General features: G+C 43.7%; 1 long non-coding RNA gene across 1 annotated transcript; it reads left to right on the plus strand.

Annotated features, from left to right (window-relative positions):
- Positions 1 to 296: 296 nt before the first annotated feature.
- LOC137156847 (uncharacterized) lies at positions 297 to 7,943 on the plus strand. Its single transcript, XR_010920930.1, has 3 exons — positions 297 to 337; positions 1,169 to 1,202; positions 6,384 to 7,943. It is a non-coding gene; the product is annotated as an uncharacterized lncRNA (long non-coding RNA).
- The last annotated feature ends 1,164 nt before the right edge of the window (positions 7,944 to 9,107 follow it).

The raw sequence follows: 9,107 nt of genomic DNA on the forward strand, positions 1-9,107 counted from the left end.
GGTTTAAAGACAAACAGATCAGGGTTGTTTCATTTAGCAGCAGCAGCAGCAGCATTGTGCTCTGTAGCACCGGAGACCGGGGTTTAGGAGCAGCCATGACTATCTCTTGCTCTGGGCTGGTGGAACTCAGGCACATTGAAGATGAAGTGCTTCCTGGGGAAGGGGGAGGATAACAACCTCTCACTACAAGGGGATGGGGGAGGGGGAGAAGACTCCCTACCAGCTAATCCAGGGAATGGCATTCACAGTGCTCCCAGAGGAGGCCACCTGTCTGCCCTCCTTGCCAGAGAATGCACGGTCAATGCCTTCTGGAATGGCGAGGGTTAAAGGGATCAAGGTGGGAAGCTGTGGTCTACAGAATGGAGAATGCATGTAGAGAAGGGATTTTCAGGACCCCCGGCTGTACTAGTCTCCATTTGTTGCCAGATGCAGAAAGGGTGGGGAGAGAGAGAGGGAGAGAATGAACTCAAGGTCAAATGCCGAGGGGAGGAGGTGGAAGAGGAGATGGTGTTTTGAGGAGGAAGGGCATCCCCCACACAGACAGACTCTCACACTCTCTTTATTCACCACACAAACACACATACACAGGCAGTCTCTCATGAGGACACTTATAAACACACACAAATGGGATGCAAAAGAAAAACCTACTTCGCTTATTCTCTTTCTTCAAAGAGCAGATGTGCTGTGGCCCCTGTAAATCTAGAAGCACACTCCCTCGCTGTTAGATAATTGACGCTCACAAGCTGGGTTTTGCATTTAGAAAAAAAATCTAATAGTAAACTCCCCTAAAATTAAGAGACCTATTTTCATTCTTTTTTTTTTTTTTAAATGTCTCAGAATATGCTTTATTTTTATTATTATTATTATTATTTATTATTTAAAAACCTCTCCCTGCTGTAGCATTTGTAACCCAAACATTGAAGCATCCGGCTAGTGCATGAGAGCCAGATAAGTGAATGTGACTGGAAACAAAATCAAAGCTGACTAATGATCTATTTTCATGACAGGGACAAAAGTAAACAAACTGCAAAAATAATGAACAGGACATTGCTAAGGTTTATTAATAACACAAGTAAAAGGGGTGTGTGTTAAAAATAGCTATTTTTATCAGGATAATATTTTAAGAGGTTGCCAATTTTTTAAAACAATGTTCCCCCTCATTTTCCAGGGTTTTTGGCAATATTTCAACTGGTCATCAGAAGGTGGGCAAGTCCCTCATTTCAGATTCAAAAGCAACTCTCTGCCAAATTGACCTGCTGTTATTCCCCCTTTCAGCTACTGTAACCAACACCACACAAACAATGAATTATGAGATTAGAGGTCCTGAAAAATGGACTCGTTCTGCAGATGTTGTGTCTGGAACAAGCTGCTCTGTCTAATGTTTGTTGTGTCATCTCCCCCCCCTCCTCTCCCACCAAAGCCCCACATTTGCTGTGTGGTAATTTGTGCCATAAGCCTTGTTTTGTGAAGGGTTAATTATCAGCTTCAACCAAAAAGCGCGCGCGCACACACACACACACACACACACACACACAAAAGAAAAAAAGCAGTGGGGGGGGGAGGGGAAAAACCTTATTTGATAAGAGAATAGCTACTGTAGTGAATGGAAGAAGTGAATTTTGACCTGAGAGAAAAAATAATCCTGAACTGTGTTTTGTTTAAAGCAGAAAATATATATGAGAGTTTCACAGGCAAACTATGAAGGGTGAAAAATAGGAGACAGCATGTTGTTTTTCAGACCCAGGAAGCCAGCAATGAAATCCCATTTGCAGGGATGGGAGGAGAGGACGCCCTCAGAGAGGGCTGTGAGATTTCTTTGTTTTGTTTGTGCTCTCAGGAAGAGGCGGGGGATGTGAGGGCTAAAGGGGGGGAGGAGAGAGTGCCTGTGTTTTTGAGTCAGTGTGCTACTGTCAGCTGTTCAGCACTGTAACAGCTGGTACCTGTAGACTATGATACAGCGCACATTAGCAGCATCATGATTGAGCATCACAGCATTAAAAATGTAATTGCTTATTAAGGTGATTGGGGTGTTTTACCACAATGGAACCTGCATGTCATCCTTCAAAAGTGCAGCGATTTGGGGATAAGCAGAGATATGGGGTGAAATCCTGGAACCACTGATGTCAATGGGAGTTTTTCCATGGCTTTCAATGGGCCCGGGATTTTGCCTCTGAAGTTTGCTAGTGATGCTGAGTGAGCTGTGCAGGCACATTCTCTTTCACCTTGTCTTACCTTTGTACACGAGATTCCAAAAATCAATAATTAAGTAATTTTATTTTTTTAAACGACTCTCCAGTTACAAAAGCAGAGGAGGAGGGAAAAAAAGACCTTCCCCATGCTGAGGGGCAGATTGTGCTCTTGAAATCCATGCACAGATCGTCCCTTTTGCACGTGGATTTCCCCCCCGGCAAGCAGAAAGAAGGGGGAGGGGGAAGAGGAAATCGGCTGCCTGTGTGGCAATGTCCCCTCCTTTCCGCAGAGCTGTGGAGCTTGAAGAAGGGAGTGATGGTGTTTGGGCGACTGTGGTTTGGGGAGCTGGAGAGTACACTCCCCGCCCCTCTTGCACCCAGTGGAAATGTCATAGGAAAGTTATGTGCCATATTGCTGAAGTCATGTCGGTCCCAGGACGTGAGAGACACAAGGTGGTCCAGTGAAAGATATTACCTCACCCAACTTCGGTTGGCGAGAGAGCGAGACAAGCTTTCGAGCTGCACTGAGCTCTTCTTCAGTCCTGTGAAAGGAACAGAGAGCATCACAGCTATAAATACAGGGTGGAACAGCCTGGAAAGTTAGTAGAGACAGAAGTTGTATCAGCTTCCCTGTAGAGCCCCACCCCTGTGGCTCCCTAGTCAAACATTGCCCTTCCTCACTTTCCTCCTCCTCTGCTGAGAGTCACTGAGCAGGGACCTCCACTTCCTGCCTGGCCTGCTGCCGCTATTCCCATTACGCAGCTTTCCTCGGCCACACCAGTGCTGCTCCTTGCAGTGCTGCCTGTTACCGGAGCAACAGCAGACAGTGTGTAGCCCTCTGCCTGGGGGACAGGCTGACAGGGCACACAGCGGGAGGGGGAACCCCCATAGCCCGCAGTGACAGCACAGAGCGCTTCTTCCCATGAGCGGCTGGAGATTTCTGATTTAAAGGAACAGCATCATGCATGCCCCAAAATGGGGCACTCTGGCTTCTGCCAGGGAAGACATGAAAATCTCTGAGTGGCCATGGGTTGCGAGTGCTGCTCTCAGTCTCCCCTCATCCAGGGGGCACTATGTAGCTGCCTCTGTGGTAACAGGGAGCATGGTGTAACGCTGCAGGATCAGGACCCTCAGGGCAGAAGATTCAGCAGTTGATTCAGGTTCCCTGGGGCCAGTGAGGAGTACTACTGAGGGCACCTGAGGAGGCCCCAGCTGTGGGGTACGCTGATACATATCTGCTCCTCGATGCTTTTCTTTTTTTATTCTCCCAGACAAAACCTTTATGTGTGAATAACAGCCTTTTAGCTTAGTCTCTTAACTTTAGTCTGAGTTCTATCATCAGACCCTGCAAGCAGATCCGATGGTCCAGAGGCTACTCTTGGGATCAGACCTTTACTACTAATCCTAATACAATTTTTAAAAAATCCTTCAACTTCCCTGGAAGACAAACATTCTCTGACATGTTGCAACCCTGTTGGTCAGCAGGTTCAGGTTCATTCTCTGTCTCTGCATCGCTGTTCTCTCTACTCGGCCAATAGGGCTCTGCAATGTCTTTGTTTTCCTCTGATTCCATTCTTCCTTCTCTTAGGCAATCTCACTTTAGACTTCAACTGCCAAGGAAATAAAATCAAGCTGCAAATCTGCTTGAGAGACCTAGATTCTAATCCAGGTTCCAACACTGGCTATGCCAAGTCCCCAAGCATCAAGCTTTCCTAGCTGAAAATTTGACTAATGATATTTACCTGTGTCATATGAACATTAGGAAGTACAACTAAATGGTACCTGCTAAGTGCCAATTATCTTTATTAAGAACAGTCAGTAGCAGAGATGGGAACAGAATGCTGGCAGCCTGTACTATCAGTCAGCTTCCAAGACTGGGAATAGATCATCTCAGAAAATGCTACTGCCTTCTCCTGGAATTGCACAAGGTTCTGCACTTCCAGAGTTATGTAGACACATAACCCCATGCTGGCTGATCAAAACAAAACCCAGACAAGTATAAAAATCCTCCTGTGCATGCATAAAAAGAAACTTCCATTACTCACAACTACTGCACCAATTTTCTTCAAATTTGGATTGTTCCTCAGATAGCAAAGAGATCTGCAAAACAAGCCATGTTTGAACAAAATTGAACTGTCTATGTGCAAAATTTGTGCTACGAACATATGGTTCAGGTATTTTTGTTTTATAATATACATGCAAAATTAAAAAATAGATCAACAGATTTTCTGAAACTTCAGCCTTCCCCCCACTCCCCAAAAAAAAAAAATCATATATGAGTAGAGGCCAAGCAAGGAAAATTAACCCTTAAAGGAATTTGAGAAAATAAATTGAAAAAAGGTCTTATAATGGAAATGGCATTCCAACGTTAATTCTAGTGGTCACTGCCACTCCAGTTACAATGCATGTGTTAGGAAGCAACCTTATTGCTTAAGCCTTGCTCCAAAGTCCATTTTTGATGGATCTGTCTAGATCACTACTGGCAACTGAAGACATAGGGCAGATGTATTGCTGAGTATTTCCTTTGGACATCCAAATGCTTACTGTAGCCCCGTGACCATGTAATCTTTTTACACAGAAGCTTTCTCAAAGATTCAATGGTTATCAGCCTCTACTGGAATATATTAATGTATATCTAACCATATCCATTAGTTTGTGTAGACTCTTTTTTTTAATCTACAGGAGTGGCACTTGAGTTATGGCTCTAACCTTTGCTTCATTAGTTTTAACTCTTTATGGAATCACTTCCCGACCTACATATATCATCTCAGCAACTTTGTACTCTGTCTTATCTTTGCTAAATGTAATGTTTTAATCTCTTGCTGCCTGCATTATCTTTATATGGATGCTATCATACTCACCCACATCAGCTGCAGCTGTTTACACCTGCTCACCCAACTTTAATTTTATGCACTTAAATGCTCTATGAAGATCACTCCTCAACTATTTCACTGACATGTTTAATCCTAAAAGATAATCAGCAACATTTGTAGTGAACCTGTACATCATGGAGTGGATACAACAGTGGATTCCTCACCCACTTTCACTTGCCAATACCCATCTTTCTTGTCTAGTTCTGTAAAAATCTGCTTGTTGGTTTTGTTCCTCTTCTGACGTGCATCTAGGATAGTGCTGCCTGTGAATGTATTTATTAACAATCTGAGGAATTAAAAAAACACCCATTATATCCCAGGCTCTTTTTGTTGGTACATGTAAACTGGTGACAAATCAATTGTCTTAATAAGTACTATATTTTTAAAACGAACAATAGTTACTGTAAGTCGATAGAAATATAGCAAGAGGTATCTTTCTGTAGCTCTGTACAACTGGAATATTTTCATCAACGCAAATATTCCGTTCAATTTGGAATGATCTAATTTCTTCATATATGATAATTTTCGCTGACATCGTCTTTGAAAAATTTGTGATGTCTGTAACATTTACTCTGTGTGCTATGTCCTATACCTCACATACTTGTTTATCAGTGACAGTACTATATCAGCTATGAAGAGAGACAAGCTAAGCTGTTGCATCATATGCTGTCACTTTCAACATTGTCACCCCTTTTTTGGTCATGACGCGCTTTCTCTAAAAGCAACTAGAGTCACCCGGGAGTTCACAGAGTTGAGGGAAACCAGAATTTAGCCAATAGATTTGATAGATTACTCCTTCTTGTACTCTAGTATGAATGGGACTGGGCCTTTGTAGAGCTGGACTTAGGTAGCCCAGTCCTGCTCCAGTTAATGCTTCAGTCCTGTTGATTTTTCACTTTTCTCACAACATCAGTAAATGCTCCTCACACTCATAGACTTATCCTTGGTTGAGACACCTGGTCTAACTTTGATAAAAACCCATTTCATATCATCAGCTGGCACAACTTTTGGCAAAACCTTCACTTTGGTTACATTAGCATTTCTTCTGGGAAAAACTCCTGTCAGAGGCTGACCTTAAAATTATTTTTATACATTTTTCTCACTTCCTGAAAAGAAGGAATTACTTCAGGGCTAGGGTTGGGCTCTCTATGGGGAACCTTAATTGGATTTTCCCTTATCATGTAGCCAGAGCTGAACAGTTACCTTGCATTGCAGAGGGAAGGGGGTGGGGCAGGGTTGCAGTAACGCTTTTCCTTTCCCTTTTTGTCTATCAGAAATATTGGTTGTGCTATTTCTATTCCACTTTTTTTTTCTTTTTCAGTAGCTTTGCATGTTGGAAGGCTGGGTGAACCTCATCATCAGGAAAAGAGGCATCCGTCCATCCTTTTAGCAGTGAAGCATACTGGGAAACCTCTCCAGGGTATAAAGATCAATCGTCTGAAAGGATTTCAGTCTGGCAGAGGAAGTAGGAGCCTAATAGAGCTCGGTTCTCAGCTGGGGTACCAGAGCTGATCATAGTACTAACAAAACCCCAATGAAAAACATCAGAGAAAACTAACACATTAGAATTGTTTTGAAAAATTGCATGCCATCTTGACTAAACTACAACTGGAATTTTCTAAAGCACTCAGGATTGGTCTAATTGATTTAGTTGCTCTCATTGACTTCAGTGATAAAACTCACCTTGAATTCAGAGGGAGCAGTTAGGTCATCTCTGAGATCTTTTGAAAATTCCACCCAAACCTTTCTAGGAGAGTGTCTAAATCTGGTTTTCTTTCTTCCTTAGTGATCAATGTGTTATAAACATTTAAAAAAAATGCTGCTTAGATGTTTGTTTTGTAGGAATATTTACAATTATGTACACAGGTAGGCATGACTTAGCTATGGAAAAACAGAGTAACATGGTGGAATATTGTTCTGCATGAGATTATACAAAATATAGCACCAAGTATTTTTCATAAACAAGTACTTGATGCAATATTATTACTTATTATATGCTGATGGGTACATAGGTGGCTATTATAGCATTTTATATATCGATAACTTTGTATGTAACAGAATTGTTATAGCTCAAGTGAATATGAATGCATTTTACAGTTTGCTGATTGAAAATCTGAGAACTTGCATAAAAAAATTGCAAAATGGTTTCAAAACTTTTGATGAAAAATTGTCACTGTTTTTTCCAAACAGCTTAGAGAGGGGGGCCTATATTTTTTGTGGCAATTTTTCCAACCAGCTCTTTTATGCAGCATGGAAATGAGAGAGTGATATTTGTCTTGTTAGCCTTTGTTTCTTGCACATTATAAAGGTTCCTCCCCCATCGTGTGCAATAAAGTGGCTACTCAGATGTCCTCGGTCTTTAGGGAGTTTCCACAATGGCCTCTGTGCTGAGGTTGAAATAATCTGCAGCCTGAATCAAGTATGCACGTTGTTGCTGAGGCTGCCTGTCAGCAGCAATCTGCTATGTGAACTATCCTGCTCTTGGTTACTTAAATCCCTTTTCCTTCTTCTCTTTACTGAAGAGCACAGCATACTGTATGAGCACTCTATCTGATAATGGGTTGACACACACAAAAGGGCTGGTCAGAGACTGTGGCTTAATTTTCAAAGGTTCTGGGCCAGTGGCATACCACGGATCTCCAGCGCCCGGGGGGGCCAATGCTTGTATTGACGCCCTCCCGCCCCCAGCCTCATGCACCCCAAAGATGGGCGGAGGGGGCTTCCACCAGACAGTGCCACCCCCCAGCTGTCCCGGTGGGGGTCTGTACCTCAGGGGGGACATGCTGCTTTCCTCCTCCTGCGCCCTGGGTACTTTCTGGTGCTCATGGTGGCAACTCCTCCAGCTCTGGCTGGGCTCTGCTACCGCCCCCACCCGCCGCACTTACCTGCCATGTGGCACCCACCTCTCTCTGCCCCTCAGAGCCTCCTGCTCCCCCCACCCCCTGTGCATTGTGAAGGGCCCAGCCGGGCCTGACAGTCTCCCTCATCCCACCACTGTGGCATAAAAAAATTTCGGTCCACCACTGTTCTGAGCATCCAGAGTTTCTTGTTCAAGAGAAGCCACCATAAGTGCTGAAAACTTGGTTGCTAATCTTTATTTTCTGGCATCAGTCACATGACATGGGTCATAGTTAGATGAGATTCCACCCATCCCATGGTAGAAGTCAATTCCCACTGTGCAGAGGGGGCTGCTGTTATAACCATTCTATGCCATACTCTTGTAATCAGAGAGCCAGGACTGCTCAAGGTATCTCCAACTGATATGCAAGACACAAAGCTATCTGGAGTTTTACTGCAGGGGACAGAGGAGCCCCAAAACATACAGTGGACTTCATCTCAAATACACATACACACACAAGCACGAGGAAGCTATTTGTTCCTCTCATAATGAGATTCTGCCCATCACACCTACCAGTGCCTGTATCTTATAACTAGGCCTCAGAGCGGGAACGATCAGGAAAAAGCAAACTGGAGGCTCTGCCACCAGCAGGGCATAGCACAAAAGGACACAAGGCCAGAACAGTGGTAGCCAGGCTGCAGTCTAATGTGATGGGTAGTAGCTAAGAGATTGGGAACTAATGTTCTAGGCCCTAGTCCTTGAATTGAGACAGTCCTGGCAAGGAAATATATAGCCTTTAGCAACTTGCTATATTTTTCAGGACAGCAAAGCATAGTAGTTTCTAAACCAGGGTGTTTGCATATCAGAGAAGGAACAGAAGGGCAAGGTGAGCAGCCCACTCCTTCCTGACTGGTGTGCTTTATCTGGGGTGATATGACAAAGTATCATTTAAGTATCAAAAAGGTGTTAAATTATACTTCATCGCCTCTGAACAATTCTAGGCAGCATCCTGTCTTCCAACAGTGGTCAATGCCAGGTGCTTCAGAGGGAATGAACAGAACAGGTAATCATCAAGTGATCCATTGCCAGTCACCCATTCCCAGCTTCTGGCAGACACAGGTTAAGAATAGTTTAGAGCATGGTTTTGCATCCCTGCCCACCTTGGCTAGGAGCCATCGATGGCCCTATCCTCCAGGAACTTCCCTG

The sequence above is a fragment of the Emydura macquarii genome, unplaced genomic scaffold (assembly GCF_026122565.2).
Source record: "Emydura macquarii macquarii isolate MOO-44397 ecotype Brisbane River unplaced genomic scaffold, CSIRO-AGI_Emac_v2 contig_1477, whole genome shotgun sequence".
Lineage (NCBI taxonomy): Eukaryota > Metazoa > Chordata > Testudines > Chelidae > Emydura > Emydura macquarii.